This window comes from Dromaius novaehollandiae, chromosome 7 (assembly GCF_036370855.1).
Source record: "Dromaius novaehollandiae isolate bDroNov1 chromosome 7, bDroNov1.hap1, whole genome shotgun sequence".
NCBI classification, from domain to species: Eukaryota; Metazoa; Chordata; class Aves; order Casuariiformes; family Dromaiidae; genus Dromaius; species Dromaius novaehollandiae.
In genome coordinates, this window is record NC_088104.1 from 255,941 (window position 1) to 280,892 (window position 24,952).

Here is a 24,952-nt window from a genome sequence, read left to right on the forward strand (position 1 = left end):
TCCCCCCTTTTTTTTCTTTTTTTTCTTCTTCTTTTCCTTAAGGGAAAGGTCTTAATACGGCACTTTGCACCATACGTTGCAGGGTAAACGGTCTGGAAACGTTACACACAGCAATTAGGGCTAGGTTATTAGGCAGGCGGGCACGTCGCCTAATACCTTCCTAACGCCATCTTCCACGAAACCTTATTTTTATTCCGCTTCAGTGTTATTGTTACTGTTCGCAAACCCTCGTATGCATGCGCTTAACCGACAACTCTCTCGGTCTTTAACTACGTGGAGGAACGACAGCCCTCGATTTGCCTGTCTCCCTTTCAAACCTATTACCTTTTTGAGACTGCTCCTAGCTTCCTCTTACTCTTGCATGCTGGCCTCACAGGCGACGACCAAAACGAACAACTGGATCGCTAGGTCTAGCCCCCTCTCTTCAAGATGTGCCCCTTCGCGGCTTACGTTTCTTGGTCTCTTCAACTTCAGCCGTGGCAATTAATCTAAAAAAGTAAGTATGACATCTATTCCTTTCCGTAGCTGCGTGTACGATAACAAAACAAAAGAGAAACAGCCAAAGCAAAGCTAAGGCAGATACAGGGAACAGCAGCCACAGGGCAGGAACGGGTTACTCAGTCCTCAGCGCTGCCTCGGGGAGGCCGAAATAACTGCTAACGGTCATTAGCCATACTTACCCTAGTTACCCGTGCCAGAACGCCTCCTCCTGTAGCAGTTCCTGGTGATATCGAGGGGCCGCTGCATTCTGGCTTCCTTGTTTCAACCCGTCCCTTCGGGATTAACCGCAAGCAAACGCTCGTCCGTCTCTTCTCCTCGTCAGCATTTGCTGTCCTTGGTTCCATCTCTGTAAGGAAGCGATAAACTCGCGTTTTACTTCCAGTGAAACGCTTAGGTTTATGCATGATCTTTTTCTCTTTACCCTGTTTTCTTTTCCCCCCTTTTTTTTCTTTTTTTCTTCTTCTTTTCCTTAAGGGAAAGGTCTTAATACGGCACTTTGCACCATACGTTGCAGGGTAAACGGTCTGGAAACGTTACACACAGCAATTAGGGCTAGGTTATTAGGCAGGCGGGCACGTCGCCTAATACCTTCCTAACGCCATCTTCCACGAAACCTTATTTTTATTCCGCTTCAGTGTTATTGTTACTGTTCGCAAACCCTCGTATGCATGCGCTTAACCGACAACTCTCTCGGTCTTTAACTACGTGGAGGAACGACAGCCCTCGATTTGCCTGTCTCCCTTTCAAACCTATTACCTTTTTGAGACTGCTCCTAGCTTCCTCTTACTCTTGCATGCTGGCCTCACAGGCGACGACCAAAACGAACAACTGGATCGCTAGGTCTAGCCCCCTCTCTTCAAGATGTGCCCCTTCGCGGCTTACGTTTCTTGGTCTCTTCAACTTCAGCCGTGGCAATTAATCTAAAAAAGTAAGTATGACATCTATTCCTTTCCGTAGCTGCGTGTACGATAACAAAACAAAAGAGAAACAGCCAAAGCAAAGCTAAGGCAGATACAGGGAACAGCAGCCACAGGGCAGGAACGGGTTACTCAGTCCTCAGCGCTGCCTCGGGGAGGCCGAAATAACTGCTAACGGTCATTAGCCATACTTACCCTAGTTACCCGTGCCAGAACACCTCCTCCTGTAGCAGTTCCTGGTGATATCGAGGGGCCGCTGCATTCTGGCTTCCTTGTTTCATCCCGTCCCTTCGGTATTAACCGCAAGCAAACGCTCGTCCGTCTCTTCTCCTCGTCAGCATTTGCTGTCCTTGGTTCCATCTCTGTAAGGAAGCGATAAACTTGCGTTTTACTTCCAGTGAAACGCTTAGGTTTATGCATGATCTTTTTCTCTTTACCCTGTTTTCTTTTTCCCCTTTTTTTTTCTTTTTTTTCTTCTTCTTTTCCTTAAGGGAAAGGTCTTAATACGGCACTTTGCACCATACGTTGCAGGGTAAACGGTCTGGAAACGTTACACACAGCAATTAGGGCTAGGTTATTAGGCAGGCGGGCACGTCGCCTAATACCTTCCTAACGCCATCTTCCACGAAACCTTATTTTTATTCCGCTTCAGTGTTATTGTTACTGTTCGCAAACCCTCGTATGCATGCGCTTAACCGACAACTCTCTCGGTCTTTAACTACGTGGAGGAACGACAGCCCTCGATTTGCCTGTCTCCCTTTCAGACCTATTACCTTTTTGAGACTGCTCCTAGCTTCCTCTTACTCTTGCATGCTGGCCTCACAGGCGACGACCAAAACGAACAACTGGATCGCTAGGTCTAGCCCCCTCTCTTCAAGATGTGCCCCTTCGCGGCTTACGTTTCTTGGTCTCTTCAACTTCAGCCGTGGCAATTAATCTAAAAAAGTAAGTATGACATCTATTCCTTTCCGTAGCTGCGTGTACGATAACAAAACAAAAGAGAAACAGCCAAAGCAAAGCTAAGGCAGATACAGGGAACAGCAGCCACAGGGCAGGAACGGGTTACTCAGTCCTCAGCGCTGCCTCGGGGAGGCCGAAATAACTGCTAACGGTCATTAGCCATACTTACCCTAGTTACCCGTGCCAGAACACCTCCTCCTGTAGCAGTTCCTGGTGATATCGAGGGGCCGCTGCATTCTGGCTTCCTTGTTTCATCCCGTCCCTTCGGTATTAACCGCAAGCAAACGCTCGTCCGTCTCTTCTCCTCGTCAGCATTTGCTGTCCTTGGTTCCACCTCTGTAAGGAAGCGATAAACTTGCGTTTTACTTCCAGTGAAACGCTTAGGTTTATGCATGATCTTTTTCTCTTTACCCTGTTTTCTTTTTCCCCCTTTTTTTCTTTTTTTTCTTCTTCTTTTCCTTAAGGGAAAGGTCTTAATACGGCACTTTGCACCATACGTTGCAGGGTAAACGGTCTGGAAACGTTACACACAGCAATTAGGGCTAGGTTATTAGGCAGGCGGGCACGTCGCCTAATACCTTCCTAACGCCATCTTCCACGAAACCTTATTTTTATTCCGCTTCAGTGTTATTGTTACTGTTCGCAAACCCTCGTATGCATGCGCTTAACCGACAACTCTCTCGGTCTTTAACTACGTGGAGGAACGACAGCCCTCGATTTGCCTGTCTCCCTTTCAGACCTATTACCTTTTTGAGACTGCTCCTAGCTTCCTCTTACTCTTGCATGCTGGCCTCACAGGCGACGACCAAAATGAACCACCGGATCCCCAGGTCTTGCTGCTTCTCTTCGAGATGTCCCCCTGCGGTGGGCTACCCTGCCAAACAAACCAAAAAGACTGCCGAGGCCGCGAGGGTACCAGATTTTCAGACCGCTTCTCCGAGGCTTTCGGGGTGACTGACGTCACCGCTTCGCTTCACGTTACTCACAGCTACCTTCGTCTATTACTTAGGGCTAAACCTGTTTCTGTTTGCAGAGGGGCTTGTTGCTTGTTTAAACTTGACATATAGTCCATAACCTGCTCTGCATGCTCCCTAGTCCCTTCTGCTTTTGCAACACTTGTGGTAATTCAAGGCGGTAATTAAGAGTCCCCATTGCCCCATAGGCTGGAGCGAGACATTGCTGCTGCTCTGAGGAGGTGCCTAAAAGCCACGCTGTTTTCGCTAGCATCACTGGGGCTTCTCAGAGCCCATCGGTGTTCTCTTTGGCTCTTCCCGAGCCTTTTAGGTTTTTTAGGCTATTCCTTAGCCCTCCATTTTAGGGCAATGTTCTCCTTAAGCACTGCGCACAGCACGATTATCCCAGATCAGCCACATCGTGCACACACAGAGGCTTCTGAGAGGCGGCTCAGAAGAAAAGAGAGAAAAGTCTCTTTGTCATCCGCACATTCACCCATCAACACTCTTCACCAGGAAGTGCTCTAAGTTCCTGTTTCTCTAAAGCGGGACTGAGTCGAGGCGGAGACGCAGATCGCACCCCATCTTTGTTAGAACGCCTCACTGCTGCGAGCACTGGGTCTGGCAGCAGTTTGAGGAATGTTTGGGGCCTTGCACAGAGTGCAGGGGAAGGTCTGGAGTCAGTGACAACATTGCGGCAGGGCTCGGAGGCGTTTTGGGGCCTGTGGGGGTGTTGGGGCAGGATTTGTGGGTGGTTTAATGGCTCTGGGGGGGCTGGTTGCAGGAAGGGTGGGACTCTGCGGGGCCCTCAGGGCAGGGGTGCCATCCCAGATGCGTAGTGAGCACACAGGGGTGCCCTACGTGGCTCTCAGCTCGGCGGGAGCAGCCACCGGTCTCCCACCCCACCAGACAGGGGAGCGGGGCGGGGGGGGGGGGGGGGGGAGAGGAGGTGGAGGGATCTATGAGCTCGCAGAGAACGCCAGAGGAGGCAGCAGGGAACTCCCCAAGGACCCCGCGTCCCAGACGAGAGGAGGCATCAGGCTGCCGTGCCGCTGCTAGAGACATCCAGACCCCTGCGCAGACACCCCCCACACACTCCTCCAGGCTGCGTCCGCAGGGGCGAGCGCACGCCCCGGCCCGCGCTGGGGAGGAACCGGGGCCCTACAGGCGACACACGCAAAAGGGAGAGTCAGAGCCGCGCTCCGGCAGACCCGGCGCCGCGCAGACCCGGCGCGGCGCGGCGCGGCGCCGGGCCCGACTCCCCCCCCGCCCCGCCGCCTCCACGCAGCGACGGCCCCGGCTGGCAGGACACAGCCCGACACCCGCGGCCACCCGAAGGCGCACGCTCGCCTCACCTCGCCTCACCGCGGCCCCCACATGCTCGACTCCAGCCCGCCTCTGCCCTCGCCCGCCGCCGTCCAGCCAAAACACCCGCCCTGCTCGCCGCCATCTTGCCCGCCGCCGCACCGCGCGTGCGCCGGCCGCCCAGGGCTCGCGCCGCCGCACCGCGCGTGCGCCGGCCGCCCAGGGCTCGCGCCGCCGCACCGCGCGTGCGCCGGCCGCCCAGGGCTCGCGCCGCCGCACCGCGCGTGCGCCGGCCGCCCAGGGCTCGCGCCGCCGCACCGCGCGTGCGCCGGCCCAGGACCGCGCGAGAGGGGCGGGGGGAGCGCGAGGGGCGGGGGGAGCGCGAGGGGCGGGGGGAGCGCGAGGGGCGGGGGGAGCGCAGCGCCAGGGGCGGGGGAGCGCAGCGCGAGGCAGCCCAGACCCGCAATGGCCCCACCCTCGCGTGGTCGCAGCGCCGCGCTGCAGCCGGCCGGCTCCCGCGCGCCAACCGCAGCCCGCCGCGCCACCCCGGCGCTCAGGCCGAGCAGCGAGCGCCCCGAGGCTGCTCTGCCCGCGCCCGAGAGAGCGGCGGGCATCAGCGAGCAGGCGCTGGGGCTGCCCCGGGGAGAGAGCGCCGCGGAGCAGCTCCGAGACGGCACTGCCCGTCCCCGCGCCCCCAGGAAGCACCGAGAAGGAAAAGCCCTCTCGGGAAAAGCGCTCCCGGTCCGTGAGCACCGGGCAGGGGGCACGAGCGCGGCCCCTGCGCTTACCCGTCCCCGAGAGAGCGCAGAGTAGCGGCCAACGCGGCGACCGGCAGCGCGCGCGTGTGCGCCGGCTGCCCGCAACGGTCTCCGTACGCAGCGGTGGCCGCCGGCGGCTGCAGTGCTGCCTTGTCGACACGCGAGGGCAGCCGTGAGCGCGCCGGAACGCAATGCGCATGCGCGCCCCCCTCCCGCGTGCAGTGCCGCCTTTCAGACACGCGGGGGCAGCAAGGAGCAGGGCGCAGCGCTTTCCTGCCCCCCTCGCAAAATACTCGCTAGGCAAAAGTGGCTTGGGCTCCTCCCGAACGCTTACCTGGCTTCATTACTACAGCTATTAGGAACCGAAGTGCATAGCCTTCTAGCAAAGGGAACGACCGTCTTTTCAAAACTTCCCGCGACTCCCCAGAATTGTCACTGCCTTGCATCAGCAGCCAGCTTCTTCCAACCCAGCCGCAAGAAACATTTTGCCTTCCCGGCAGAACTTTCTGCTCCCTGGGGGGTCCAAAGGAAACCCGTCACTCACTACTGGCTGTCAAAACGTACCGGAAGCCCTCAAATACAGGACAAGACGCCTTCTCTAAGGAAGCTGACTACTAGGTCTGCTTCACGGCAGCTTCTCCCCAGTATCAGGGCCCACTCAATAAACAAAATAGGACGAGAAATGTCTTAATCTGCTCCAAGTGCTTTCGTATAAGAGAACAACATCAAAACGAGGTATTATTGCATTTAGCCTCCACTACACGTGCTACCCCAGCGCCACGGACTTGCTTTAAAGCATCAGTGACGTACGCGGTCTGGCAGTAATTAATATTCACAGAATGAATACGCACTCGATCGAGTACGGGTGTTCATAAAAAGCTTTGCCAGTACGTCGCTAGGTAACAAACCTAGACAAGCAGCTATTTGCCCTGATCCTTCGGCTTACATTTCTTCTGCCGGATGTAGTCAAACGTACCTGCATGCGGTGGCCTTGCGAGGCAGTGACACGGTGTCCGTGGGGTGGCTGTTCCAGGGTCTCTCGGGCTGTTCCAGGCTCCTCGGACAGCAACGGTGCTGGTCGACTTTCCCTTGCGCTGCACAGCAGGACAGCTCCGCACCGTGCCCTCCCAGCACCGCCGCTCCTCCCAGCAGCTGCCTAACCGGCCCCAATCCTGAGCAAAGCTACGACCCCCAGGAGCCCGCAGCACCCCTCCTACTCTTCCCGCCCTCCCCATTTCCAAGAGGGACAGCCCCAGCCCCCGGGGACAACCCTGCCTGGTCACGCTGCTGTCCGAAAAGCGGATTCGTTGCCCGCTGTGCACTAAGCCAATAATGACACGCTCAGGAGAGACATTTGCTTATTTATTTCAGAGTTGTGCAAGCCTGGCTGCTCGGTGTTTTCCCCACAAATCAAGCGCAACTTCCCCCCCCCCCGCCCCCGGCTTTCCAAGTAGCATTTATACAAGTTGCAAGGTTTGCAACTTTCCCTCTTACACCGGTTGGTTAGTGATTTACATACAATTCTAATATTGCTTACACACCATTTTAAAACTACGCATGCTCAGGGGAGGGGTCTTCACCCGGGCACAGGTCTTTCTGACCTATGGGCGTGATTTTCTTGTATTATAATGAGGACAGTTCAGTTCGGGGATACCTCGAATTCCTTTGCTGAATCGGCAACGTCTACATAGAAAACAAAACATTTTGATTTACTATTTCTTTAAGGCTTTAGCACTTCTAGCATGGCCTTGATTAAAGAATTATTTCCTCCCAGGAAATGGGGGGGGGGGGGGGGGTTGTTCTCCTCATCTGCCTAGTTCAAACAGCAGGAACACTCTTTCTGAGCTTCCAAGGTTGTCTGGCAACACCATCGGAGATGGAAAACACTTCCTGCCCTGTACCGGGGAAAAACAGGGGCATTCCACTGTCCCCCGTGACCTGTGGGGACTCAGGCGTGAGTGACACACGTCCAGTAAGGAACAGACCCAGCGGGCACTACAGCTCCTGGCCTGCCACGCGGCCACCCGCTGGGAACCCCGCTGGCAGGGACCTGCCGCCGCCGCCCCCCCCCGCGGGGCCACCTCGAGAGGCGCAGCATGGTCACCCAGTAGCCCCGCCTGAGAAGACTACACCTCCCAGCATACCGTGCACGCGAGAAGGGCGGCCCGGAAGCCCAGTGCCGGAAGACTACTGCTCCCGGCATGCCATGCCAAGCAACATGGCCGCCCGGAAGCCCAGTGCCGGAAGACTACCGCTCCCAGCATGCCGCGCTCAGAACAAACATGCCCCACCGGAAGCCCAGTGCCGGAAGACTACTGCTCCCGGCATGCCGCGCCGAAAGCTACGGCTCCCCGCAGTCCCGCACCCCAACTCCCGCCCCCCACCCGCAGCGCTGGGGCACCTTTGACCCTCGGCACATTCCGTTCCTTTCCGTCCCGCCCCCCTTCCCCTTCCCCCCTGTCCCCCCGGAAACGGCCGCAGAGCCCCGAGCGCGGCCCCGCCGGCCCCGCCACCGGCCCGGGGCTCCCCCGACACCCCCGCCACCGGCCCCGCCTCAGCTCCGACACTGCCCCCGCCCCTCCACGACCCTCCTCCCCCTGCTCCCCGACACGCTCCCGAGCTGACACAGGAGACCCCCCCCCCCCCCGCGCTCCTCCGACCGCGCAGTAAACCGCACCACAGCCCCGGCGCACCCCCTTCCTCCCCCCGCCTCCGTGGCCCCGGGACGCTCCCAGCCGCCGGGACCCCCGGCACATGCGGGACCCGCAGCCTGCAGCGCGCCTCCCCCGGCCCCGCTCACCTCCTCCGCGGGGCGGCCGCCGGGCTGGTCCCGAAGGGCCGTGCTCCGTGGCAGCTCCGCTGCCCAGCTCCTGCCCCAGCGCCACCTCCCCCCAACTGCAGCCCCAGCCCCCAAATGTGGGCCTGCCCTTGCCATCAGCCCCACCTGGGGCCTGTCCTGCCACCCAGCTCCCCCTGGCATTCATCCCAGCCCCAGGGCCCGCAGCTGTGGGCCTGCAGGAACTGGGCAGGGGGCCTGGCCATCAGCCCCTTCAGGGACAGCTGGGGCTGCCAGGGCAGCAGAGGCACCCCCACTCTCCTGACAGCAGCTTGCTGAGAGCTGAAGGGAGAGCCCTGCCTGGGGTGTAGAGTGCGGAAAGGGGAGTATGCGGAGCACAAGAGAACAAATCGAGAGCTCTGGGTGCAACACAAGTCAAGAAAAAAAAAAAAAAAAAAAAAAGAACAACGATAGAGCAAACAGAGTGACTCGGGGGGCACCAAAAGGAGGGCCCTGGGGCACACCCAGAAGCACCCAGAAAACTCCAGGACAGGAGAAAAAGCTAAACAGAGACCTCTGCGGCGTGCCGCAAAACACACACGGGGCCACGGGGCGCACCGAAAGGCACGCAGAGGGCTCGGGGGCAACCCAGAATGTGAACTGAGGGGTCCTGAGGGCATCAGAGGGCAAGTGCAGGGCTCTGGGGCAGACCAAAATACAGAGGAAGGGCCTTGGCGCACACCAGAGGGGTCACCAGGCACGCCGCAGGGCTCAACGCGGCTGACAGGATGGCGCCTGCAGGCTGCCCCAGGCACACGAGCGACACTGCGGAGTGCCAAAAGCAAATCCGGGAGCGGTTCGGGGACCTCACGCAGCCCTGGAGGGGCTCTGGCAGCCCTCGCGATGAGGGGAAACACCCCCAAGAGCCCCGAGGGTCCAGGCAACGCAAGGGAAATTCCCCGCAGCTCTGGGAACAGCACCGGGCTCCCTGGCAAGTGCAGGCACTCCCAAGTACATGGGACTCGGGGACCAGCTCCCAGCCCCGGACACAATGCATAACCTCCTGCCTCAGGCATCGTGTTCAGGCAAACCGCCCTGGAGCTCGGCACCAGCGTGCCTCCCCTTACCTACGATATCCAAAGAGTCACCGCCGCACCAGCGTCTGTCCGTACGTCCGTCCGTCGGGGAAGGGTCAGCTCCTGCCCCTGCCCTCGACATGGCAGGTGTCCGAGTAGCCTCCCCCCAGTGCTTTTTCCTTCAGGGCTAGGATTCAGCTCGGAGAGCTGAGAGGAAAATGCCTGATCCCGCCTGCCTGCACTTCTGCCCCAACCCAGGCCAGAGCCCCTCAGGTTACTTAGTCCTCAGCGCTGCCTCGGGGAGGCCGAAATAACTGCTAACGGTCATTAGCCATACTTACCCTAGTTACCCGTGCCAGAACGCCTCCTCCTGTAGCAGTTCCTGGTGATATCGAGGGGCCGCTGCATTCTGGCTTCCTTGTTTCATCCCGTCCCTTCGGTATTAACCGCAAGCAAACGCTCGTCCGTCTCTTCTCCTCGTCAGCATTTGCTGTCCTTGGTTCCATCTCTGTAAGGAAGCGATAAACTCGCGTTTTACTTCCAGTGAAACGCTTAGGTTTATGCATGATCTTTTTCTCTTTACCCTGTTTTCTTTTCCCCCCTTTTTTTTCTTTTTTTCTTCTTCTTTTCCTTAAGGGAAAGGTCTTAATACGGCACTTTGCACCATACGTTGCAGGGTAAACGGTCTGGAAACGTTACACACAGCAATTAGGGCTAGGTTATTAGGCAGGCGGGCACGTCGCCTAATACCTTCCTAACGCCATCTTCCACGAAACCTTATTTTTATTCCGCTTCAGTGTTATTGTTACTGTTCGCAAACCCTCGTATGCATGCGCTTAACCGACAACTCTCTCGGTCTTTAACTACGTGGAGGAACGACAGCCCTCGATTTGCCTGTCTCCCTTTCAAACCTATTACCTTTTTGAGACTGCTCCTAGCTTCCTCTTACTCTTGCATGCTGGCCTCACAGGCGACGACCAAAACGAACAACTGGATCGCTAGGTCTAGCCCCCTCTCTTCAAGATGTGCCCCTTCGCGGCTTACGTTTCTTGGTCTCTTCAACTTCAGCCGTGGCAATTAATCTAAAAAAGTAAGTATGACATCTATTCCTTTCCGTAGCTGCGTGTACGATAACAAAACAAAAGAGAAACAGCCAAAGCAAAGCTAAGGCAGATACAGGGAACAGCAGCCACAGGGCAGGAACGGGTTACTCAGTCCTCAGCGCTGCCTCGGGGAGGCCGAAATAACTGCTAACGGTCATTAGCCATACTTACCCTAGTTACCCGTGCCAGAACGCCTCCTCCTGTAGCAGTTCCTGGTGATATCGAGGGGCCGCTGCATTCTGGCTTCCTTGTTTCATCCCGTCCCTTCGGTATTAACCGCAAGCAAACGCTCGTCCGTCTCTTCTCCTCGTCAGCATTTGCTGTCCTTGGTTCCATCTCTGTAAGGAAGCGATAAACTTGCGTTTTACTTCCAGTGAAACGCTTAGGTTTATGCATGATCTTTTTCTCTTTACCCTGTTTTCTTTTTCCCCTTTTTTTTTCTTTTTTTTCTTCTTCTTTTCCTTAAGGGAAAGGTCTTAATACGGCACTTTGCACCATACGTTGCAGGGTAAACGGTCTGGAAACGTTACACACAGCAATTAGGGCTAGGTTATTAGGCAGGCGGGCACGTCGCCTAATACCTTCCTAACGCCATCTTCCACGAAACCTTATTTTTATTCCGCTTCAGTGTTATTGTTACTGTTCGCAAACCCTCGTATGCATGCGCTTAACCGACAACTCTCTCGGTCTTTAACTACGTGGAGGAACGACAGCCCTCGATTTGCCTGTCTCCCTTTCAGACCTATTACCTTTTTGAGACTGCTCCTAGCTTCCTCTTACTCTTGCATGCTGGCCTCACAGGCGACGACCAAAACGAACAACTGGATCGCTAGGTCTAGCCCCCTCTCTTCAAGATGTGCCCCTTCGCGGCTTACGTTTCTTGGTCTCTTCAACTTCAGCCGTGGCAATTAATCTAAAAAAGTAAGTATGACATCTATTCCTTTCCGTAGCTGCGTGTACGATAACAAAACAAAAGAGAAACAGCCAAAGCAAAGCTAAGGCAGATACAGGGAACAGCAGCCACAGGGCAGGAACGGGTTACTCAGTCCTCAGCGCTGCCTCGGGGAGGCCGAAATAACTGCTAACGGTCATTAGCCATACTTACCCTAGTTACCCGTGCCAGAACACCTCCTCCTGTAGCAGTTCCTGGTGATATCGAGGGGCCGCTGCATTCTGGCTTCCTTGTTTCATCCCGTCCCTTCGGTATTAACCGCAAGCAAACGCTCGTCCGTCTCTTCTCCTCGTCAGCATTTGCTGTCCTTGGTTCCACCTCTGTAAGGAAGCGATAAACTTGCGTTTTACTTCCAGTGAAACGCTTAGGTTTATGCATGATCTTTTTCTCTTTACCCTGTTTTCTTTTTCCCCCTTTTTTTCTTTTTTTTCTTCTTCTTTTCCTTAAGGGAAAGGTCTTAATACGGCACTTTGCACCATACGTTGCAGGGTAAACGGTCTGGAAACGTTACACACAGCAATTAGGGCTAGGTTATTAGGCAGGCGGGCACGTTGCCTAATACCTTCCTAACGCCATCTTCCACGAAACCTTATTTTTATTCCGCTTCAGTGTTATTGTTACTGTTCGCAAACCCTCGTATGCATGCGCTTAACCGACAACTCTCTCGGTCTTTAACTACGTGGAGGAACGACAGCCCTCGATTTGCCTGTCTCCCTTTCAGACCTATTACCTTTTTGAGACTGCTCCTAGCTTCCTCTTACTCTTGCATGCTGGCCTCACAGGCGACGACCAAAATGAACCACCGGATCCCCAGGTCTTGCTGCTTCTCTTCGAGATGTCCCCCTGCGGTGGGCTACCCTGCCAAACAAACCAAAAAGACTGCCGAGGCCGCGAGGGTACCAGATTTTCAGACCGCTTCTCCGAGGCTTTCGGGGTGACTGACGTCACCGCTTCGCTTCACGTTACTCACAGCTACCTTCGTCTATTACTTAGGGCTAAACCTGTTTCTGTTTGCAGAGGGGCTTGTTGCTTGTTTAAACTTGACATATAGTCCATAACCTGCTCTGCATGCTCCCTAGTCCCTTCTGCTTTTGCAACACTTGTGGTAATTCAAGGCGGTAATTAAGAGTCCCCATTGCCCCATAGGCTGGAGCGAGACATTGCTGCTGCTCTGAGGAGGTGCCTAAAAGCCACGCTGTTTTCGCTAGCATCACTGGGGCTTCTCAGAGCCCATCGGTGTTCTCTTTGGCTCTTCCCGAGCCTTTTAGGTTTTTTAGGCTATTCCTTAGCCCTCCATTTTAGGGCAATGTTCTCCTTAAGCACTGCGCACAGCACGATTATCCCAGATCAGCCACATCGTGCACACACAGAGGCTTCTGAGAGGCGGCTCAGAAGAAAAGAGAGAAAAGTCTCTTTGTCATCCGCACATTCACCCATCAACACTCTTCACCAGGAAGTGCTCTAAGTTCCTGTTTCTCTAAAGCGGGACTGAGTCGAGGCGGAGACGCAGATCGCACCCCATCTTTGTTAGAACGCCTCACTGCTGCGAGCACTGGGTCTGGCAGCAGTTTGAGGAATGTTTGGGGCCTTGCACAGAGTGCAGGGGAAGGTCTGGAGTCAGTGACAACATTGCGGCAGGGCTCGGAGGCGTTTTGGGGCCTGTGGGGGTGTTGGGGCAGGATTTGTGGGTGGTTTAATGGCTCTGGGGGGGCTGGTTGCAGGAAGGGTGGGACTCTGCGGGGCCCTCAGGGCAGGGGTGCCATCCCAGATGCGTAGTGAGCACACAGGGGTGCCCTACGTGGCTCTCAGCTCGGCGGGAGCAGCCACCGGTCTCCCACCCCACCAGACAGGGGAGCGGGGCGGGGGGGGGGGGGGGGGGGGAGAGGAGGTGGAGGGATCTATGAGCTCGCAGAGAACGCCAGAGGAGGCAGCAGGGAACTCCCCAAGGACCCCGCGTCCCAGACGAGAGGAGGCATCAGGCTGCCGTGCCGCTGCTAGAGACATCCAGACCCCTGCGCAGACACCCCCCACACACTCCTCCAGGCTGCGTCCGCAGGGGCGAGCGCACGCCCCGGCCCGCGCTGGGGAGGAACCGGGGCCCTACAGGCGACACACGCAAAAGGGAGAGTCAGAGCCGCGCTCCGGCAGACCCGGCGCCGCGCAGACCCGGCGCGGCGCGGCGCCGGGCCCGACTCCCCCCCCGCCCCGCCGCCTCCACGCAGCGACGGCCCCGGCTGGCAGGACACAGCCCGACACCCGCGGCCACCCGAAGGCGCACGCTCGCCTCACCTCGCCTCACCGCGGCCCCCACATGCTCGACTCCAGCCCGCCTCTGCCCTCGCCCGCCGCCGTCCAGCCAAAACACCCGCCCTGCTCGCCGCCATCTTGCCCGCCGCCGCACCGCGCGTGCGCCGGCCGCCCAGGGCTCGCGCCGCCGCACCGCGCGTGCGCCGGCCGCCCAGGGCTCGCGCCGCCGCACCGCGCGTGCGCCGGCCGCCCAGGGCTCGCGCCGCCGCACCGCGCGTGCGCCGGCCGCCCAGGGCTCGCGCCGCCGCACCGCGCGTGCGCCGGCCGCCCAGGGCTCGCGCCGCCGCACCGCGCGTGCGCCGGCCGCCCAGGGCTCGCGCCGCCGCACCGCGCGTGCGCCGGCCGCCCAGGGCTCGCGCCGCCGCACCGCGCGTGCGCCGGCCGCCCAGGGCTCGCGCCGCCGCACCGCGCGTGCGCCGGCCGCCCAGGGCTCGCGCCGCCGCACCGCGCGTGCGCCGGCCGCCCAGGGCTCGCGCCGCCGCACCGCGCGTGCGCCGGCCCAGGACCGCGCGAGAGGGGCGGGGGGAGCGCGAGGGGCGGGGGGAGCGCGAGGGGCGGGGGGAGCGCGAGGGGCGGGGGGAGCGCGAGGGGCGGGGGGAGCGCGAGGGGCGGGGGAGCGCAGCGCGAGGCAGCCCAGACCCGCAATGGCCCCACCCTCGCGTGGTCGCAGCGCCGCGCTGCAGCCGGCCGGCTCCCGCGCGCCAACCGCAGCCCGCCGCGCCACCCCGGCGCTCAGGCCGAGCAGCGAGCGCCCCGAGGCTGCTCTGCCCGCGCCCGAGAGAGCGGCGGGGATCAGCGAGCAGGCGCTGGGGCTGCCCCGGGGAGAGAGCGCCGCGGAGCAGCTCCGAGACGGCACTGCCCGTCCCCGCGCCCCCAGGAAGCACCGAGAAGGAAAAGCCCTCTCGGGAAAAGCGCTCCCGGTCCGTGAGCACCGGGCAGGGGGCACGAGCGCGGCCCCTGCGCTTACCCGTCCCCGAGAGAGCGCAGAGTAGCGGCCAACGCGGCGACCGGCAGCGCGCGCGTGTGCGCCGGCTGCCCGCAACGGTCTCCGTACGCAGCGGTGGCCGCCGGCGGCTGCAGTGCTGCCTTGTCGACACGCGAGGGCAGCCGTGAGCGCGCCGGAACGCAATGCGCATGCGCGCCCCCCTCCCGCGTGCAGTGCCGCCTTTCAGACACGCGGGGGCAGCAAGGAGCAGGGCGCAGCGCTTTCCTGCCCCCCTCGCAAAATACTCGCTAGGCAAAAGTGGCTTGGGCTCCTCCCGAACGCTTACCTGGCTTCATTACTACAGCTATTAGGAACCGAAGTGCATAGCCTTCTAGCAAAGGGAACGACCGTCTTTTCAAAACTTCCCGCGACTCCCCAGAATTGTCACTGCCTTGCATCAGCAGCCAGCTTCTTCCAACCCAGCCGCAAGAAACATTTTGCCTTCCCGGCAGAACTTTCTGCTCCCCGGGGGGTCCAAAGGAAACCCATCACTCACTACTGTCTGTCAAAACGTACCGGAAGCCCTCAAATACAGGACAAGACGCCTTCTCTAAGGAAGCTGACTACTAGGTCTGCTTCACGGCAGCTTCTCCCCAGTATCAGGGTCCACTCAATAAACAAAATAGGACGAGAAATGTCTTAATCTGCTCCAAGTGCTTTCGTATAAGAGAACAACATCAAAACGAGGTATTATTGCATTTAGCCTCCACTACACGTGCTACCCCAGCGCCACGGACTTGCTTTAAAGCATCAGTGACGTACGCGGTCTGGCAGTAATTAATATTCACAGAATGAATATGCACTCGATCGAGTACGGGTGTTCATAAAAAGCTTTGCCAGTACGTCGCTAGGTAACAAACCTAGACAAGCAGCTATTTGCCCTGATCCTTCGGCTTACATTTCTTCTGCCGGATGTAGTCAAACGTGCCTGAACGCAGTGGCCTTGCGAGGCAGTGACACGGTGTCCGTGGGGTGGCTGTTCCAGGGTCTCTCGGGCTGTTCCAGGGTCCTCGGACAGCAACGGTGCTGGTCGACTTTCCCTTGCGCTGCACAGCAGGACAGCTCCGCACCGTGCCCTCCCAGCACCGCTACTCCTCCCAGCAGCTGCCTAACCGGCCCCAATCCTGAGCAAAGCTACGACCCCCAGGAGCCCGCAGCACCCCTCCTACTCTTCCCGCCCTCCCCATTTCCAAGAGGGACAGCCCCAGCCCCCGGGGACAACCCTGCCTGGTCACGCTGCTGTCCGAAAAGCGGATTCGTTGCCCGCTGTGCACTAAGCCAATAATGACACGCTCAGGAGAGACATTTGCTTATTTATTTCAGAGTTGTGCAAGCCTGGCTGCTCGGTGTTTTCCCCACAAATCAAGCGCAACTTCCCCCCCCCGCCCCGGCTTTCCAAGTAGCATTTATACAAGTTGCAAGGTTTGCAACTTTCCCCCTTACACCGGTTGGTTAGTGATTTACATACAATTCTAATATTGCTTACACACCATTTTAAAACTACGCATGCTCAGGGGAGGGGTCTTCACCCGGGCACAGGTCTTTCTGACCTATGGGCGTGATTTTCTTGTATTATAATGAGGACAGTTCAGTTCGGGGATACCTCGAATTCCTTTGCTAAATCGGCAACGTCTACATAGAAAACAAAACATTTTGATTTACTATTTCTTTAAGGCTTTAGCACTTCTAGCATGGCCTTGATTAAAGAATTATTTCCTCCCAGGAAATGGGGGGGGGGGGGGGGGGGTTCCTCCTCATCTGCCTAGTTTAAACAGCAGGAACACTCTTTCTGAGCTTCCAAGGTTGTCTTGCAACACCATCGGAGATGGAAAACACTTCCTGCCCTGTACCGGGGAAAAACAGGGGCATTCCACTGTCCCCCGTGACCTGTGGGGACTCAGGCGTGAGTGACACACGTCCAGTAAGGAACAGACCCAGCGGGCACTACAGCTCCTGGCCTGCCACGCGGCCGCCCGCTGGGAACCCCGCTGGCAGGGACCTGCCGCCGCCGCCCCCCCCGCGGGGCCACCTCGAGAGGCGCAGCATGGTCACCCAGTAGCCCCGCCTGAGAAGACTACACCTCCCAGCATACCGTGCACGCGAAAAGGGCGGCCCGGAAGCCCAGTGCCGGAAGACTACTGCTCCCGGCATGCCATGCCAAGCAACATGGCCGCCCGGAAGCCCAGTGCCGGAAGACTACCGCTCCCAGCATGCCGCGCTCAGAACAAACAGGCCCCACCGGAAGCCCAGTGCCGGAAGACTACTGCTCCCGGCATGCCGCGCCGAAAGCTACGGCTCCCCGCAGTCCCGCACCCCAACTCCCGCCCCCCACCCGCAGCGCTGGGGCACCTTTGACCCTCGGCACATTCCGTTCCTTTCCGTCCCGCCCCCCTTCCCCTTCCCCCCTGTCCCCCCGGAAACGGCCGCAGAGCCCCGAGCGCGGCCCCGCCGGCCCCACCACCGGCCCGGGGCTCCCCCGACACCCCCGCGACCGGCCCCGCCTCAGCTCCGACACTGCCCCCGCCCCTCCACGACCCTCCTCCCCCCGCTCCCCGACACGCTCCCGAGCTGACACAGGAGACACCCCCCCCCCCCGCACTCCTCCGACCGCGCAGTAAACCGCACCACAGCCCCGGCGCACCCCCTTCCTCCCCCCGCCTCCGTGGCCCCGGGACGCTCCCAGCCGCCGGGACCCCCGGCACATGCGGGACCCGCAGCCTGCAGTGCGCCTCCCCCGGCCCCGCTCACCTCCTCCGCGGGGCGGCCGCCAGGCTGGGCCCGAAGGGCCGTGCTCCGTGGCAGCTCCGCTGCCCAGCTCCTGCCCCAGCGCCACCTCCCCCCAACTGCAGCCCCAGCCCCCAAATGTGGGCCTGCCCTTGCCATCAGCCCCACCTGGGGCCTGTCCTGCCACCCAGCTCCCCCTGGCATTCATCCCAGCCCCAGGGCCCGCAGCTGTGGGCCTGCAGGAACTGGGCAGGGGGCCTGGCCATCAGCCCCTTCAGGGACAGCTGGGGCTGCCAGGGCAGCAGAGGCACCCCCACTCTCCTGACAGCAGCTTGCTGAGAGCTGAAGGGAGAGCCCTGCCTGGGGTGTAGAGTGCGGAAAGGGGAGTATGCGGAGCACAAGAGAACAAATCGAGAGCTCTGGGTGCAACACAAGTCAAGAAAAAAAAAAAAAAAAAAAAAAAAAGAACAACGATAGAGCAAACAGAGTGACTCGGGGGGCACCAAAAGGAGGGCCCTGGGGCACACCCAGAAGCACCCAGAAAACTCCAGGACAGGAGAAAAAGCTAAACAGAGACCTCTGCGGCGTGCCGCAAAACACACACGGGGCCACGGGGCGCACCGAAAGGCACGCAGAGGACTCGGGGGCAACCCAGAATGTGAACTGAGGGGTCCTGAGGGCATCAGAGGGCAAGTGCAGGGCTCTGGGGCAGACCAAAATACAGAGGAAGGGCCTTGGCGCACACCAGAGGGGTCACCAGGCACGCCGCAGGGCTCAACGCGGCTGACAGGATGGCGCCTGCAGGCTGCCCCAGGCACACGAGCGACACTGCGGAGTGCCAAAAGCAAATCCGGGAGCGGTTCGGGGACCTCACGCAGCCCTGGAGGGGCTCTGGCAGCCCTCGCGATGAGGGGAAACACCCCCAAGAGCCCCGAGGGTCCAGGCAACGCAAGGGAAATTCCCCGCAGCTCTGGGAACAGCACCGGGCACCCTGGCAAGCGCAGGCACTCCCAAGTACATGGGACTCGGGGACCAGCTCCCAGCCCCGGACACAATGCATAACCTCCTGCCTCAGGCATCGTGTTCAGGCAAACCGCCCCGGAGCTCGGCACCAGCGTGCCTCCCCTTACCTACGATATCCAAAGAGTCACCGCCGCACCAGCGTCTGTCCGTACGTCTGTCCGTCGGGGAAGGGTCAGCTCCTGCCCCTGCCCTCGACATGGCAGGTGTCCGAGTAGCCTCCCCCCAGTGCTTTTTCCTTCAGGGCTAGGATTCAGCTCGGAGAGCTGAGAGGAAAATGCCTGATCCCGCCTGCCTGCACTTCTGCCCCAACCCAGGCCAGAGCCCCTCAGGTTACTTAGTCCTCAGCGCTGCCTCGGGGAGGCCGAAATAACTGCTAACGGTCATTAGGCATACTTACCCTAGTTACCCGTGCCAGAACGCCTCCTCCTGTAGCAGTTCCTGGTGATATCGAGGGGCCGCTGCATTCTGGCTTCCTTGTTTCATCCCGTCCCTTCGGTATTAACCGCAAGCAAACGCTCGTCCGTCTCTTCTCCTCGTCAGCATTTGCTGTCCTTGGTTCCACCTCTGTAAGGAAGCGATAAACTCGCGTTTTACTTCCAGTGAAACGCTTAGGTTTATGCATGATCTTTTTCTCTTTACCCTGTTTTCTTTTTCCCCCTTTTTTTTCTTTTTTCCTTCTTCTTTTCCTTAAGGGAAAGGTCTTAATACGGCACTTTGCACCATACGTTGCAGGGTAAACGGTCTGGAAACGTTACACACAGCAATTAGGGCTAGGTTATTAGGCAGGCGGGCACGTCGCCTAATACCTTCCTAACGCCATCTTCCACGAAACCTTATTTTTATTCCGCTTCAGTGTTATTGTTACTGTTCGCAAACCCTCGTATGCATGCGCTTAACCGACAACTCTCTCGGTCTTTAACTACGTGGAGGAACGACAGCCCTCGATTTGCCTGTCTCCCTTTCAGACCTATTACCTTTTTGAGACTGCTCCTAGCTTCCTCTTACTCTTGCATGCTGGCCTCACAGGCGACGACCAAAACGAACAACTGCATCGCTAGATCTAGCCCCCTCTCTTCAAGATGTGCCCCTTCGCGGCTTACGTTTCTTGGTCTCTTCAACTTCAGCCGTGGCAATTAATCTAAAAAAGTAAGTATGACATCTATTCCTTTCCGTAGCTGCGTGTACGATAACAAAACAAAAGAGAAACAGCCAAAGCAAAGCTAAGGCAGATACAGGGAACAGCAGCCACAGGGCAGGAACGGGTTACTCAGTCCTCAGCGCTGCCTCGGGGAGGCCGAAATAACTGCTAACGGTCATTAGCCATACTTACCCTAGTTACCCGTGCCAGAACACCTCCTCCTGTAGCAGTTCCTGGTGATATCGAGGGGCCGCTGCATTCTGGCTTCCTTGTTTCATCCCGTCCCTTCGGTATTAACCGCAAGCAAACGCTCGTCCGTCTCTTCTCCTCGTCAGCATTTGCTGTCCTTGGTTCCACCTCTGTAAGGAAGCGATAAACTCGCGTTTTACTTCCAGTGAAACGCTTAGGTTTATGCATGACCTTTTTCTCTTTACCCTGTTTTCTTTTCCCCCCTTTTTTTTCTTTTTTTCTTCTTCTTTTCCTTAAGGGAAAGGTCTTAATACGGCACTTTGCACCATACGTTGCAGGGTAAACGGTTTGGAAACGTTACACACAGCAATTAGGGCTAGGTTATTAGGCAGGCGGGCACGTCGCCTAATACCTTCCTAACGCCATCTTCCACGAAACCTTATTTTTATTCCGCTTCAGTGTTATTGTTACTGTTCGCAAACCCTCGTATGCATGCGCTTAACCGACAACTCTCTCGGTCTTTAACTACGTGGAGGAACGACAGCCCTCGATTTGCCTGTCTCCCTTTCAGACCTATTACCTTTTTGAGACTGCTCCTAGCTTCCTCTTACTCTTGCATGCTGGCCTCACAGGCGACGACCAAAACGAACAACTGCATCGCTAGATCTAGCCCCCTCTCTTCAAGATGTGCCCCTTCGCGGCTTACGTTTCTTGGTCTCTTCAACTTCAGCCGTGGCAATTAATCTAAAAAAGTAAGTATGACATCTATTCCTTTCCGTAGCTGCGTGTACGATAACAAAACAAAAGAGAAACAGCCAAAGCAAAGCTAAGGCAGATACAGGGAACAGCAGCCACAGGGCAGGAACGGGTTACTCAGTCCTCAGCGCTGCCTCGGGGAGGCCGAAATAACTGCTAACGGTCATTAGCCATACTTACCCTAGTTACCCGTGCCAGAACACCTCCTCCTGTAGCAGTTCCTGGTGATATCGAGGGGCCGCTGCATTCTGGCTTCCTTGTTTCATCCCGTCCCTTCGGTATTAACCGCAAGCAAACGCTCGTCCGTCTCTTCTCCTCGTCAGCATTTGCTGTCCTTGGTTCCACCTCTGTAAGGAAGCGATAAACTCGCGTTTTACTTCCAGTGAAACGCTTAGGTTTATGCATGATCTTTTTCTCTTTACCCTGTTTTCTTTTTCCCCCTTTTTTTTCTTTTTTCCTTCTTCTTTTCCTTAAGGGAAAGGTCTTAATACGGCACTTTGCACCATACGTTGCAGGGTAAACGGTCTGGAAACGTTACACACAGCAATTAGGGCTAGGTTATTAGGCAGGCGGGCACGTCGCCTAATACCTTCCTAACGCCATCTTCCACGAAACCTTATTTTTATTCCGCTTCAGTGTTATTGTTACTGTTCGCAAACCCTCGTATGCATGCGCTTAACCGACAACTCTCTCGGTCTTTAACTACGTGGAGGAACGACAGCCCTCGATTTGCCTGTCTCCCTTTCAGACCTATTACCTTTTTGAGACTGCTCCTAGCTTCCTCTTACTCTTGCATGCTGGCCTCACAGGCGACGACCAAAATGAACCACCGGATCCCCAGGTCTTGCTGCTTCTCTTCGAGATGTCCCCCTTCGGTGGGCTACCCTGCCAAACAAACCAAAAAGACTGCCGAGGCCGCGAGGGTACCAGATTTTCAGAGCGCTTCTCCGAGGCTTTCGGGGTGACTGACGTCACCGCTTCGCTTCACGTTACTCACAGCTACCTTCGTCTATTACTTAGGGCTAAACCTGTTTCTGTTTGCAGAGGGGCTTGTTGCTTGTTTAAACTTGACATATAGTCCATAACCTGCTCTGCATGCTCCCTAGTCCCTTCTGCTTTTGCAACACTTGTGGTAATTCAAGGCGGTAATTAAGAGTCCCCATTGCCCCATAGGCTGGAGCGAGACATTGCTGCTGCTCTGAGGAGGTGCCTAAAAGCCACGCTGTTTTCGCTAGCATCACTGGGGCTTCCCAGAGCCCATCGGTGTTCTCTTTGGCTCTTCCCGAGCCTTTTAGGTTTTTTAGGCTATTCCTTAGCCCTCCATTTTAGGGCAATGTTCTCCTTAAGCACTGCGCACAGCACGATTATCCCAGATCAGCCACATCGTGCACACACAGAGGCTTCTGAGAGGCGGCTCAGAAGAAAAGAGAGAAAAGTCTCTTTGTCATCCGCACATTCACCCATCAACACTCTTCACCAGGAAGTGCTCTAAGTTCCTGTTTCTCTAAAGCGGGACTGAGTCGAGGCGGAGACGCAGATCGCACCCCATCTTTGTTAGAACGCCTCACTGCTGCGAGCACTGGGTCTGGCAGCAGTTTGAGGAATGTTTGGGGCCTTGCACAGAGTGCAGGGGAAGGTCTGGAGTCAGTGACAACATTGCGGCAGGGCTCGGAGGCGTTTTGGGGCCTGTGGGGGTGTTGGGGCAGGATTTGTGGGTGGTTTAATGGCTCTGGGGGGGCTGGTTGCAGGAAGGGTGGGACTCTGCGGGGCCCTCAGGGCAGGGGTGCCATCCCAGATGCGTAGTGAGCACACAGGGGTGCCCTACGTGGCTCTCAGCTCGGCGGGAGCAGCCACCGGTCTCCCACCCCACCAGACAGGGGAGCGGGGCGGGGGGGGGGGGAGGAGAGGAGGTGGAGGGATCTATGAGCTCGCAGAGAACGCCAGAGGAGGCAGCAGGGAACTCCCCAAGGACCCCGCGTCCCAGACGAGAGGAGGCATCAGGCTGCCGTGCCGCTGCTAGAGACATCCAGACCCCCGCGCAGACACCCCCCACACACTCCTCCAGGCTGCGTCCGCAGGGGCGAGCGCACGCCCCGGCCCGCGCTGGGGAGGAACCGGGGCCCTACAGGCGACACACGCAAAAGGGAGAGTCAGAGCCGCGCTCCGGCAGACCCGGCGCCGCGCAGACCCGGCGCGGCGCGGCCCCCGGCCCGACTCCCCCCCCCCGCCCCGCCGCCTCCACGCAGCGACGGCCCCGGCTGGCAGGACACAGCCCGACACCCGCGGCCACCCGAAGGCGCACGCTCGCCTCACCTCGCCTCACCGCGGCCCCCACATGCTCGACTCCAGCCTGCCTCTGCCCTCGCCCGCCGCCGTCCAGCCAAAACACCCGCCCTGCTCGCCGCCATCTTGCCCGCCGCCGCACCGCGCGTGCGCCGGCCGCCCAGGGCTCGCGCCGCCGCACCGCGCGTGCGCCGGCCGCCCAGGGCTCGCGCCGCCGCACCGCGCGTGCGCCGGCCGCCCAGGGCTCGCGCCGCCGCACCGCGCGTGCGCCGGCCGCCCAGGGCTCGCGCCGCCGCACCGCGCGTGCGCCGGCCGCCCAGGGCTCGCGCCGCCGCACCGCGCGTGCGCCGGCCGCCCAGGGCTCGCGCCGCCGCACCGCGCGTGCGCCGGCCGCCCAGGGCTCGCGCCGCCGCACCGCGCGTGCGCCGGCCCAGGACCGCGCGAGAGGGGCGGGGGGAGCGCGAGGGGCGGGGGGAGCGCGAGGGGCGGGGGGAGCGCAGCGCCAGGGGCGGGGGAGCGCAGCGCGAGGCAGCCCAGACCCGCAATGGCCCCACCCTCGCGTGGTCGCAGCGCCGCGCTGCAGCCGGCCGGCTCCCGCGCGCCAACCGCAGCCCGCCGCGCCACCCCGGCGCTCAGGCCGAGCAGCGAGCGCCCCGAGGCTGCTCTGCCCGCGCCCGAGAGAGCGGCGGGCATCAGCGAGCAGGCGCTGGGGCTGCCCCGGGGAGAGAGCGCCGCGGAGCAGCTCCGAGACGGCACTGCCCGTCCCCGCGCCCCCAGGAAGCACCGAGAAGGAAAAGCCCTCTCGGGAAAAGCGCTCCCGGTCCGTGAGCACCGGGCAGGGGGCACGAGCGCGGCCCCTGCGCTTACCCGTCCCCGAGAGAGCGCAGAGTAGCGGCCAACGCGGCGACCGGCAGCGCGCGCGTGTGCGCCGGCTGCCCGCAACGGTCTCCGTACGCAGCGGTGGCCGCCGGCGGCTGCAGTGCTGCCTTGTCGACACGCGAGGGCAGCCGTGAGCGCGCCGGAACGCAATGCGCATGCGCGCCCCCCTCCCGCGTGCAGTGCCGCCTTTCAGACACGCGAGGGCAGCAAGGAGCAGGGCGCAGCGCTTTCCTGCCCCCCTCGCAAAATACTCGCTAGGCAAAAGTGGCTTGGGCTCCTCCCGAACGCTTACCTGGCTTCATTACTACAGCTATTAGGAACCGAAGTGCATAGCCTTCTAGCAAAGGGAACGACCGTCTTTTCAAAACTTCCCGCGACTCCCCAGAATTGTCACTGCCTTGCATCAGCAGCCAGCTTCTTCCAACCCAGCCGCAAGAAACATTTTGCCTTCCCGGCAGAACTTTCTGCTCCCTGGGGGGTCCAAAGGAAACCCGTCACTCACTACTGTCTGTCAAAACGTACCGGAAGCCCTCAAATACAGGACAAGACGCCTTCTCTAAGGAAGCTGACTACTAGGTCTGCTTCACGGCAGCTTCTCCCCAGTATCAGGGCCCACTCAATAAACAAAATAGGACGAGAAATGTCTTAATCTGCTCCAAGTGCTTTCGTATAAGAGAACAACATCAAAACGAGGTATTATTGCATTTAGCCTCCACTACACGTGCTACCCCAGCGCCACGGACTTGCTTTAAAGCATCAGTGACGTACGCGGTCTGGCAGTAATTAATATTCACAGAATGAATACGCACTTGATCGAGTACGGGTGTTCATAAAAAGCTTTGCCAGTGCGTCGCTAGGTAACAAACCTAGACAAGCAGCTATTTGCCCTGATCCTTCGGCTTACATTTCTTCTGCCGGATGTAGTCAAACGTACCTGCATGCAGTGGCCTTGCGAGGCAGTGACACGGTGTCCGTGGGGTGGCTGTTCCAGGGTCTCTCGGGCTGTTCCAGGGTCCTCGGACAGCAACGGTGCTGGTCGACTTTCCCTTGCGCTGCACAGCAGGACAGCTCCGCACCGTGCCCTCCCAGCACCGCTACTCCTCCCAGCAGCTGCCTAACCGGCCCCAATCCTGAGCAAAGCTACGACCCCCAGGAGCCCGCAGCACCCCTCCTACTCTTCCCGCCCTCCCCATTTCCAAGAGGGACAGCCCCAGCCCCCGGGGACAACCCTGCCTGGTCACGCTGCTGTCCGAAAAGCGGATTCGTTGCCCGCTGTGCACTAAGCCAATAATGACACGCTCAGGAGAGACATTTGCTTATTTATTTCAGAGTTGTGCAAGCCTGGCTGCTCGGTGTTTTCCCCACAA

At 58.9% G+C, this 24,952-nt stretch overlaps 1 protein-coding gene across 3 annotated transcripts in view; it reads right to left on the reverse strand.

Annotated features, from left to right (window-relative positions):
* The window catches only part of LOC135328819 (uncharacterized), a 75,450-nt gene extending 50,776 nt beyond the window's left edge, over positions 1–24,674 (reverse strand). For all 3 annotated transcript variants that reach the window (XR_010389854.1, XR_010389853.1, XR_010389852.1), the window contains exons 1-20: positions 24,520–24,674; positions 21,181–21,308; positions 20,604–20,770; positions 20,248–20,411; positions 19,671–19,837; positions 19,315–19,478; positions 18,738–18,904; positions 12,032–12,159; positions 11,455–11,621; positions 11,099–11,262; positions 10,521–10,687; positions 10,165–10,328; positions 9,588–9,754; positions 3,125–3,252; positions 2,548–2,714; positions 2,192–2,355; positions 1,614–1,780; positions 1,258–1,421; positions 681–847; positions 325–488 (exon numbers count right to left, since the gene is read on the reverse strand). The gene's annotated coding sequence lies outside the window, so the exon portion shown is untranslated. The remainder of the gene's footprint in view (positions 1–324; positions 489–680; positions 848–1,257; positions 1,422–1,613; positions 1,781–2,191; positions 2,356–2,547; positions 2,715–3,124; positions 3,253–9,587; positions 9,755–10,164; positions 10,329–10,520; positions 10,688–11,098; positions 11,263–11,454; positions 11,622–12,031; positions 12,160–18,737; positions 18,905–19,314; positions 19,479–19,670; positions 19,838–20,247; positions 20,412–20,603; positions 20,771–21,180; positions 21,309–24,519) is intronic.
* Positions 24,675–24,952: the final 278 nt, after the last annotated feature.